Here is a 12048-nt window from a genome sequence, read left to right on the forward strand (position 1 = left end):
TTTTTACTCTATACTTTATGTTGTATAGTGAATAAACGAAAGCATATTCAACCAACTTGTATTATCTTAGTTTTAGAAAAAATTAAGTTATATCTATTTTTTAAAAGAGAAGAGAAAGATGCTGCATTATACAATGTAAACTTCAAAAAGTACTGTGCAATTACCAATGAAATTTTATGGCATGATTTAAGTATTTTTTTTTCTGTTATAAAATCTCCATTTTATTGCTCCTCACTCCCCTCAAAAAAGTAAAAGCAATATGCCAAGTTCTTTATTGGTTTCATTTCTTGCATTTGAAATACTCTTCAATGACATCCTTGGCCTGTGATTCTTTGCCATAGTCCTTAACAACTACACAACTGCAGCCGACTACTTTGCGGGGCTTTCCTTCTCGGTCAGTTTTGCAGAGGCCTACCCACTCCCCCAGTTTCTTATTATCATCAACCTTTATCAGGTTGATTTGGTGTTGAACACAAAGGGCCTCTACTAACTTGACATACATAGGCTCATTACAGTTGGATGCAAGCACACATAGATGGGCTTGGCGCTTGTCTAAGGCTTTGGCAGCTTCGCGGATTCCACGTGCTAGGCCATCGTGGATGAGGGCGGTCTTCAGCACCTCTTGTAAAGCGGTATTTACGTCCATTACACCTCCAGCAGCAATGCCTTCCTCGGCCATGGCGATGGGTTACGGGTGGGGAGGAATCTTGAACGCACCCAGGCCTCCGGATAACTCGGCGGCGACAGTATTTTCAGGGTGACATAGGTATTAAATATTCTCAGAGCCTTCAGAGTGTGGTAGACATTGACTTAGTAAGAGGTCAAACAAACTGAAAACAAAAACTTCTCTTTTCATCTGAAAAGAAAAATTAGCCAGTTGAAAATCTCTTACCAAGATTCATTCAACACTTCTTTCAACACACATTTCAAACACCTATCAGATTTATGAAAGGAATGTTAATTGAATGTCAGTTATGGATGAGGCAATTTTTAATGCCTTTTTAAACTGCTTTTTCTCTCTCTTTTTTTTTTTAATCGATATTTTAACAAAAGTTTACAAAAAACTTGGATTTCCATCCATTGGTTGCTGCACATTTTTAAGCCCTTTTAATGATGTTTCATATAATCCTTATCAACCCAAAACAAGTAAACAGCAATTGGGAGAAAACCGCAATAATCTGGTTGCCAGTTGAGCTAATCTCAGTTCACAGAAGTATAGAATCTCAGTTTGGAAACACATACCAATCAGGTATCCCACTCAGGCAGATAGTACCATTCTCATTTCATTTGGGTGATCAACACCCATAGTAGCAGCAGTCAAGAAATCAAAAGACATGCTGCATCAGGACAATATGTTGGCAAAGACTTCTCCAAAGTGACAGAGGGAAAAACCATCAGTTAGTTTAAGACTAAAATCCACCTAACATAAACCATGGTGTTTTCAATCATGTTTTATGCTTTGAGAGTTGGACAATGAATAAGGATAACAGAATAACTCTGGTGACCTAGTGGTAAGGAATTGCACAGACAACCCAAAAGTACATGGTTTGAATACACCAGTTGCTCCTGTGCAATTTACAGCTTCTGAAAACCCACTGGAAGGTCAGCTGTGGGTCAGACCTGACTCAATGGCATACAACAACAACAAAATAACACTGTAAGTCATGGTATTTTCAAGGACTTTTAATACATCTGATAACTGGACAAGGAACAAGGATGACAGAATTGTTGCCTTTGAGCTGTGGTGTTGGAGAAGAGTGCTGACATAAACTGTCAAAAGAACATCAAGCCTGTCTTGGAGAAGTTACAATAAAGTGTGCCTTAGAGGCAAGGATGGTGAAATGTCATCTCACATACTTTGGGCATGTTGTCAGGAGGGAACAGTCCTTGGAAAAAAGACATCATACTGTGAAAGATGGAAGGAGACATTAACAAGATGGACTGATGCAGAGAGAAAGTAACAATGGACTCAAGCATATCAGACGACAAGGATAGCATAGGATAGGACAAGGTTCAGATCTGTTGCTCTGGTGGCTCAGTGGTAAGGAACTGTATTGCCAACACAAAGGTATGCAGTTTGAATTCATCAGGTGAGCAATCTCCTCTCAAGCTATTTATTGCCTCTGAAAACCTGCTAGAGGGTCAGTTACGTAGAGGTTCCAATTTGATGGTAGAAAACAACAACTTGAGTCATAGTCAACTTGACAACACTTAACAACAAAAACATTTTGTAGATGAGGAAACCAAGCCTCAGAAAGATGAAATAAGTCACTTTGCCAAATGCCCTCAATCTTAGATCCATTTGACTTCATAGTCCATCTTTTTTCTACTCTAGTGGGGGTGAGCTTTAAGCTAAGTAGCTCCAACGCCTTCTCTGGAGACGAGTGCGTGATAAATAAAAAAGAATCCTTTCCCGAGTTCCCACGTCTTGTACCTCCTTAGGAGTCTCAGAGTCTGAGGGATTCTAAAATTAGGTCAGTCGCTTCCTTCCTTACCTTGAGCCAGTTTTAAATATAGGCTCTCCCGTCCATCGTCTCTACTCTGCTCTGTTTCCTCTGTACTTGATGCACCATCGAACCCCAACAGTATTTTTCCTTTTGCCTTCTTAACTTCCGTTGGGAGTCTGATGTGTTACTCATTTTGGACTCAGTGTCTTGTGAACTTCATGTTCCTCCTTACCTGTCACCTCTGTCAAGGTCAGGAAAAACCTCCCAGCTTTTCAGTCAGCCTTGAGGGACAGTTCTCTGGGATGTCTAGCAGCCCCTAGAATGTGACCTCAGTTGGATTTCCTGGAGCCAGTGACTTTGGTAGGGAGAGATTGGGCTTTAGAACAAAACAGACTTGGCTTTGAATCCTGGCTTTGTGATTTTTCTGACTTTCAATTTCCTTTCTAAAATGCAGGTGCTGCTACACCTTTTCAAGCCACCTAGGTGAGTAAGGAGTTGCACTGTCAACTCAAAGGCAGTCAGTTTAAAGTCTGGAGACTGAGGTGTGCCTGACACAGGCCATGGTCTTTGCAATCACTTGCTATGCATCAGAGAACTGGATAATGGCTAGGGATAATAGGAGGAGAATTGATGCCTTTGAGTTGCATTATTAGAGAAGAGGATTGAATATACCATGGACTGCTAAGAGAATAAACAGATTTGTCCTGGAGTAGGTGAAATCAGGCTGCTCCTTGGTGACAATGATTCTGAAGCTTTTTCTGACACTTTGGACATGTTGCAAGGAGGAACCAGTCCTTGGAGAGGGACATCATGCTTGGGAGGGTGAGGGGACAGCGCAAGAGAGAAAGACCCTTGACGAGATGGATTGATTCCATCACTGGGGTAATGGGGATACATGTGTTGGAGACAGTGAGATTGGCACAGAATAGAGCAGGATTTGACACTATTGTACATAGGGTTGCTATCAGTTGCAGGGGACTCAAAGACACATAACAACAACAACAACAGCTATTTTAAGGGAGAAAGATGAGCAGTCTTTTCTGGTGAGATTTAGTCTTTGAAACCCAGTTGGAGGGTCAACTCTGCAATTTAATGACAATGAGATATGAGGAAGTATTAGCTTACTTAGTTATCTGGGAATTGTTTGGCAAATTTTGTTCTCTATCTTCCATTTCCTGATTGAAATATCCCCAAACACTAACCTATTTAAAAAAAAAAAATACCCAAACTTGGCTCTTTTCAGTGGGGTCGTCGGCTGCTTCACTGTGAAGCTGAACATCTCTTTCCCAGCCACTGGCTGTCAAAAACTCGTTGAAATGGACAATGAGTGCAAACTTTGTACATTTTATGAGAAGCGAATGGCCAGAGAAGTTGCTGCTGACTCTCTCGGTGATGACTGGAAAGGATATGTTGTCCGGATCAGCGGTGGACACAACAAGCAAGGTTTTCCCATGAAGTAGGGTGTCTTGACCCATGGCGGAGTTTGCCTGCTGCTGAGTAAGGGGCACTCTTGTTACAGACCACAGAGAACTGGAGAGAGGAAGCACAAATCTGTCCAGGGTTGCATTGTGGATGCCAATCTGAGTGTTTTCAACTTATTCATTGTCAATAAAGGGGAGAAGGATATCCCAGGACTGACTGATACCACTGTGACACTGCGCCTGGGACCCAAGAAAGCCAGCAGAATTCGCAAACTCTTCAACTTCTCCAAGGAAGATGATGTCCGTCAACATGTTGTGAGAAAGCCACTCAACAAAGGCAAGAAACCCAGGACCAAAGCGCCCAAGATTCAGCGACTTGTTACTCCACGTGTCCTGCAGCCCAAGCGCAGGCACATTTCGCTGAAGAAACAGCACACTAAGAAGAATTAAGGGGGAGGTTGCACAGTATCACCAAGCTTTTGGCCAAGAGAATGAAGGAGGCCAAAGAGAAACGCCAGGAGCAGATCGCCAAGAGACAGAGGCTGTCCTCTCTGAGAGCGTCTACCTCCAAATCCGAATCCAGTCAGAAATAGACCTTTCTGTGTGGCAAATAAATAAGCTCACGTATTAAAAAAAGGAAAAAAGAAAAACCAAACTTAAAGTTAGAAGAAAAAAAACCATTAATCATAATTATGCTAACAATTGTATAGCATATAGTTAAAAGCAGACTCCAGACGACATTTTTAATGTCAGCTCTACTACTTAGAACCTTAGCACCACGGGTATTTATTTAAACTCTCTCAATCTGTTCCCTTAACTGTGAAATGAATGTTAGGATCATACCTATTTCACAGGTTAAATCACTTAGAATAATGCTTTGCCTACTATAAGCACCAACTTTTATAAGCTGTTATTATTATTTGTTAACATTTACTGTTATTCTCTGCTGGCTTAGGGGGAAGGAATTGCACTGTCAATGCAAAGGTACACAGTTTGGACCCACTAGCTGTTCTGAGGGAGAATGATGAGCAGTCTAAGCCTGTTTACTACCTCTGAAAACTCACTGAAGGGTCAGCTATGGGTCAGCCCAACTCTACGATACACAACTACAACCACTTACTGAACCCTTGTTAAGCATCAGGCTCTTAAGGAAGTGTAGTGCTGCACACCCATGATTATTGCTGTGTTGTTCACAATAGCAAAGAGATGGAAGCAACCCAAGTGTCCGTCAACAAATGAATGGAGAAGCTGTGGTAGCTTCACACAATGGAATACTATGCAGCACTAAAAACCAAGGAACTTATAAAATATACAAAATGGGTGACCCTAGAGGACATTATGCTGAGTGAAATATCTCAGTCACAATAGGATAAATATTGCACAATGCCACTGTTCTAAAACAGGACTGACATGAGGTTGGGAACAAATTAAGAGAAGAAGGTACAAATAATGAACACTGCATTGAAATAAATGAGGGAAAGGACTGTCTAAAAGAAATATGGGATTAGGTATTATTTGCATGACAATAGTCTAGAATAAGCTGCATATGAAAGTGGACTGGGGAGCAGGGAGAGAAAGGAAATTGTGGAACAATGAATGAGTGGGGAAACTGGAACTCTTATTCACTGTTGATGGGAGTGTAAAATGATGCAACCACTACGGAGGGCTATATGACACTTTCTCAAAAAGTTGCAAATAGAAATACCATTTGACCCAGCAATTCCACTGCTGGGAATTTACCCTAAAGAAACCATAACTGCCACCCAGGCAGTTATATGCACACCCATGTTTATTGCAGCTTTGTTTGCAATAGCATAGAGCTGGAAACAACCCAAGTGCCCATCAGCAAATGAATGGATAGAGAAGCTGTGGTATATTCACGCAATGGAACACTATGCAGCACTGAAAAATGAGGAACTCATGAAATATTATTCAAAATGGGTGACCCTGGAGGACATTATGCTGAGTTAAATATCTCAGTCACAAAAGGACAAATACTGCATAGTGCCACTGTTGTAGAATGGGACTGACATCAGGGTTGGGGTGAGAGTGAGAAAAAAGTGGATAAATTATGTATACTGTATTGAAACAGATGAAGGAGAGAACAGTTTAAAAGTGATATATGATTGAGTATTATAGTTATGACAAGAGTCCAGTATGAAGGTTGCATAGTGGAGTGTATACTTGGTGGGGGGAGAGAGGAATTGTATATCAAAGAAGGAATTTTTCTTTTACTTTTCAAAGAGAAGAATAAACTGGGAGGGAGGGGTGAGCAGGGAGAAAAATGCAGCAATGAATAAATGGAAATCCATAATCTCTGTAAATATTCATTAAAATTAAGAAAATAATTTTTTTTTAAATGGACTTTTACCTGTGGAAAATTGAAACAGGATCTACATTTCACACCATACACAAAAATGAACTCAAGGTGGATCCAAGACCTGGTAGTAAAGCCCAAAACCATAATATTCATAAGAGACAAACTGGGATCAAGCTTAAAAGCGCTAGTTGAAGGTATAAGGAGACTGCCAAATACAACCAGAAACGCACAATCTGAAGAGGATCAAATTGATGCATGGGACCTTCTAAAGATTAAATCCACTTGTACATCAAAAACTTTTTCCAACAGGGCAAAAAGAAAACCTACAGACTGGGAACAAACATTTGTTAATAGCATATCAGACAAGAATCTTAAAACAAAAGTTTACAGAATACTCCTGGGACTCCACAAGAAAAAGACTGATTAAAACAATTACAAAATGGGCAAAAGACATGAAAAGAATTTTCACAGAGGAATATATTTAAAGGCAAAAGACACATGAAGAAATGCTCAAAATATCTGGCAATAAGAGAGATGCAAATCAAAACCACAATGAAGTACCATCTCACTCCTGAAACAGTAGCTAAGTTCAACATGGCAGCAAGTAATAGATGTTGGAGAGGATGTGGCAAGAAAGGAACTCTTATACATTGTTGGTAAGATTGTAAAATGATACAACCATTCTGGAAGGCAGCTTTGCGCTTCCTCAAAAAGCTGAACATAGAATTCCATATGACCCAACTATTCCACTACTTGGAATACACTCTGAGAAAATGAGAATTGAGGCACAAACTGAAATTTGTACACCAATGTTCATTGCAGCATTATTCACCATTACAAGAACATGGAAACAGCACAAATGTCCAAACACAAACAAATGGATTGAGAAATTATGGTACATTGACACAATGGAATACTATGCAGCACGCAGGAGCAATAACTTTGTAAATTATTGCCTAACATGGGAGGGACTGGAGAGCATTATGCTGAGTGAACTAGCTCAGTCCCACAAGGATAAATATTGTATAAAACCATTATTGTAGAAGAGGGGTGGGAGAATTAATCATGCAGAAGGAGGGGAGAATTAATCATGGGGTTGTATAATTTGATGGGTGGGAGGATGAGGGAAATTGAAATAATTTGTTCTTGAAAACAATGTATTCAAATTTTGTAAATAAACTAGTAGAAAAAGGGGGGAAAGAAAAAAAAACTACAATATATATGGATGGAGAGAAAATAGTAACTCCACTGTTATCTTCCCTTAACTTCCAGCTCATTCTCCAAGCAGCCACCATGGCTCCTGTGCAACTTCCTATCCTGATATCTCAGAGACATTTCCACATTAATCTTGGTGTTCCTTGCTATTTATTTTCTGCTACCTTGCCCCTACTTTATCACAGGAATTAATTTATCAGAAATTCAGAAATTATATCTCAGTTATGACTCTAAAGAAAACTTTCCGGAATCCCTGCCAATCCTTTCCTAAATGATAGTTGTTTATCAGAGGACAGAAGGTAGCCTATTGTTGGACTGTAAAAGAAAGATGACGAGGTTAGACTCCTACAAGATGTGGGCCCCCTGGCCCTGCTGAGTAAGCTGGCGCACACATGGTCCTCAGTAAACAGGATGATGCTCACTCAAGTTTCTGACAAGTCAGCTCTTCTGTGCTATGAACTAAGTCTACCGGGAGCAAGCCTGTATTATCACAGTGACAGCCACCCATCTGCTAATAAGTGAAAATTAAGACCATAGTAGGCATTGCTAAGGAGACAAATACACATCTCTGAAGTGGCAACTAGTCCTTACCACCCCTTTGCCTTACTAATTATACTACAAAAATCCTAGACAACCCCAGTTTCCCCACCAACAACATGTTTTTTCCTCTATGCCAGTTTGAAGTCTCAGGTGCATCTGATTCAGGCTTTCTGATTATTTGCTATGTATCTGAGAGCTGGGCAATGAATAAGGATGACAGAAGAATAATTGAAGCCTTTGAGCTGTGGTATTGGAGAAGAGCACTGAGCATCCCATAGATAGCCAAGAGAACAAACAGGTATGTGTTGGTGCAGCTGGATTGCTCTTTGGAGATAAGAATGATGAGGCTTTGCCTTGTGTACTTTGGACATGTTGCTAGGTAGGGCTATTCCATGGAGAAGAGCATGATGTGAGAAGGGTGTAGGGTTGGTGAAGGAGAGGAAGACCCTCAACCAGGTGGACTGACATGACGTCTGCTGCAATGGGCTCCTGTGTGTCAGCAAGTATGAGAATGGCACAGGATAGAACAGGGATCAGATCTTTTGTTATTAGGGTCACTATGAGTTGTACTCAGCTCAACGGCACCTAACAACAACTGTGTCCATTCATTGTTCTGTTTGAAAAATATTTTCATGATTTTGGCTATGTTGTCAGGAGGGGCCAGTTCTTGGGAAAGGATATCATTCTCAGAAAGGCAGAGGATCTGTGAAGGAGAGGAATACTCAATAAAATGGATTACACAGTTTAACAATGTGTTTAAACATAATAGGGTCACCATGAATTGTATTAGACTTGACAGTACTTAATAAAATAACTATGTGTCGGTTAATTATTCTCATTCAAAACCTATATAATAATAGACCAAAAAGTAGTTGTACAGAACAAGAGACTATTCTACAGTTTAAAACCAGGAAAGGGTAAATCAGGATTGTATTATTTCTCCAAGCTGGACATTATGAATGCGATTGGCACAGGATCGAGCAGGGTTTAGGGCTGTTGTACATAGTGTTGCTATGAGTCGCAAACGACTCAATGGCACACAACAACAACATAACAGACATTATGAAGAAGAATGTGGTATTAGCACTGGGAGAAGACTCAGCAACAACACACATTACACAGATAACACAACCTTATTTCAGAAAGTGAAAAATACGTAAAGCACTTACTGAAGAAGATCAAAGACTACAAGTTTCAATAAGAATTACACTTCAAAATCAAGAAAATGAAAATTCTCACAATAGGCAACATTATGCTAGATGGAGAAAAGATTGAAATTGTAAAGGGTTTATCTTTGTTAGGCTCCATAATCAACTCCCACAGTATAAGTAGTTAAGAAATCAAAGGACATGTTTCATTGGGCAAAACTGCTGTGAAGAACCTCTTCAAAGTGCGATAGAGTAAGGATATCAGTTTAAAGACTAAGATGCACCTGAACCAAGTCATGGTATTTCTAATTGCTTCATTTGCATCTGAAAGTTGAACAATAAATAAAGAAAACCAACGAAAAACTAATACCTTTGAATTGTGGTGTTGAACAAAACTATTGAATATTCTAACAACTACAAAAAGAACAAAATAAATCTTTTTGGAGGAAGTACAACTAAGGTGTCCCTTTGAGGCAAGAATGGTGAAACTTCATCTAATACACTTTAGGTGTGTTGTCAGGAAGGGCTAATCTTTGGAGAGGGATGGAAATCATGTCCATGTTGATCAGAGAAAATCCCCATTAGGATATAACATTTGGGGCCATGTATTGAAGAAGTAAGGGAATACACATAATTAAGGAGAAGTAAAGGAACTATGTCAAGTTATGGAGCAACATCACATGCTGGTTCTTTTGTCCACAAGATGAACAAAATGTATAACTTTTCCCATAATCTCCCCCCTTGGACACACGGCCAATGAATGTATCCTTCAAGTCTCAGCTCAGGTGTCACCTTCTCCAGAGAATCTTCACTAAACCTAAAGTTAGGCCAAAACATTGCTCTCTTTTAGGCTCTCAAATACCTCAGATACACATGTTGCCCCAAATCCTCTGAATTATTTTACAATCGTTTGGTGAGTGGTCTATCTCTGGCGCAGATTGTCCTTTCACAGAGGACAGCACAAGGTCTTACTCATTTCTGCAGGCCCAGTACTCAGAGTGGTGAAGAGCAGATGTCCAATACTTTTTTTTTAAATTACAGGGTGGATAAATGAATAAACAGATGATGACTAATAGAAGAAGTAGATGAAATTATATTACTTATTCTCCAGTAGACCCTGATGAAATATTTACTATTATCTTCATGACACTAGATGACAAAATCTAGGCCTGCTAAGGGTGAGCCTACTTGTTCACCCTGACTATTTGCTAGGCCTTTGGGCACAATTCAACTGGCCTGAGTGAATAGGTTGAGCAAAGCCACCTGTGAGACTCAAATTCCTTGACATTTTAAATGTTACAAACAATTAAACTTTATGATCTGATCTTCACAAGAGCCCTGGAAAGTTAAAAAAAAAAAATGAGGTCATCAATAAAAAAGTGCCAATTTCAACTCATGGCAACTCCTTTATGTGTCAGAGTAGAACTGTATGCCATAGAATTTTTTCATTCTTGTTGGGGATATATATACACAGCAAAACACAAATATAATCGTTTCTACATGAACAATTTAGTAACACTGATTTAATTCTTTCAGTTAACACCAGCAGTTAGGAAATCAAAGATGAATTACATTAGGCAAATCTGCTGTCATGGACTTCTCCAGAGTGCTGAAATGCAACGATGTCATCCTAAAGACTAAGGTGCACCTGATCCAGGCCATGGTCTTCACACTTATCTTCTGTGCATCAGAAAGCTGGGGAGCTCTGGTGGCCTAGTGGCAAGGAGCGGCAACTACAATCCCAGAGGCGAACGGTGCGAATCCACCAGATGCTCTGCCGGGTAAGGAGGGACAATCTCCTCCTGTACCAGTCAGATCTGATTTGACGGTACACGCACGCAAAAATAATAAAATAAAATAAAAAAAATTTAAAAAAAAAAAAGAAAGCTGGACAATGACTAAGGATAACAGAAGAAGAATCAATGCCTTAGAGTTGTGGTGCTAGAGAAGCGTCTTGAACATACAATGGACTGCCAAGAAAACAAATAGGACTGTCTTGGAAAAAGTGGCACAGTATTTCTCCTTAGAGGCTAGGATTTTGAAGCTCTGTTTCACATATTTTGAGCATGTGGCCAGGAGATACCAGTCCTTGGAGAAGGACATCGTGCTTGGAAGGGTGGAGGGATGGTGCAGGAGAGGAAGACCATGGATGAGATGGATTGATAAAGTAACTAGAGTTGGTGTGTCGGAATTAGTGAGACTGGCTCAGGAAAGGGCAGGGTTCAGAGCTGCTGTACATAGTGTAACTATAGTTCACAGGTGACTTGACAGCACACCACAACAACAACAAATAACTATTATCACCTTTTTTCTGAGTGGTCCCTCCTCCATTAACTCACTGCCCTCTAAGATTCCTCTCTAATCTTTGAAATGCTATTATCACTCTGATTCCAGATAGTTTGTTTAAAAGCATAATGCTCAAGGCAGATATTTCTTTTTTATTACTTAAGCTAAACTATTGTTTGGTTTTGAGAAGATTGCAGGGGACATTTTTGGTTTAACATTTCAAGATTATCTCAGAGCAATAGATTCACGGTTTCATCTAGGCTCCATGGCTCCAGAAAGTCTGGAATCCATGAGAACTTGAAATTCCACTCTGCATTCTGCACCCACCCTGCCTCATCATGATTCCTCTAGAGAATGTTTGTGCTTTCAATGGCTGATTTTTAGGTCGGTCATCAGCCCTCTCTTCTAAGGTGCTTTGGTGGAGTCAAACCTGCAACTTTATGGGTATCATCCAGAGATTCTTAGATATGAGACAATGCCCTCATTTCATAGAGAGAAAATATAAGGAGGTAAATTTAATTGCTCAAGGTTTCACAAATGCCAACTAAGGACTTGTGACTTACAAGATTTTCTGTTACATGATGCTGCTACTCTAATTTGCCTTTAGATTTCTATCTTCTTGTTATTGTCATCATGTGCCTTTAGGTCAACTACGACTCATAACAACCCTA

At 39.9% G+C, this 12048-nt stretch overlaps 2 pseudogenes; one reads left to right on the forward strand and one right to left on the reverse strand.

Moving 5' to 3' along the window:
• Window positions 1-280: 280 nt before the first annotated feature.
• LOC102847638 lies at window positions 281-679 on the reverse strand (annotated as a pseudogene).
• On the forward strand, window positions 678-4461 carry LOC102877300 (annotated as a pseudogene).
• Window positions 4462-12048: the final 7587 nt, after the last annotated feature.

This window comes from Elephantulus edwardii, unplaced genomic scaffold (genome assembly GCF_000299155.1).
Source record: "Elephantulus edwardii isolate Elephantulus edwardi_28Jun2011 unplaced genomic scaffold, EleEdw1.0 scaffold00005, whole genome shotgun sequence".
In the NCBI taxonomy this organism is placed as follows: Eukaryota; Metazoa; Chordata; class Mammalia; order Macroscelidea; family Macroscelididae; genus Elephantulus; species Elephantulus edwardii.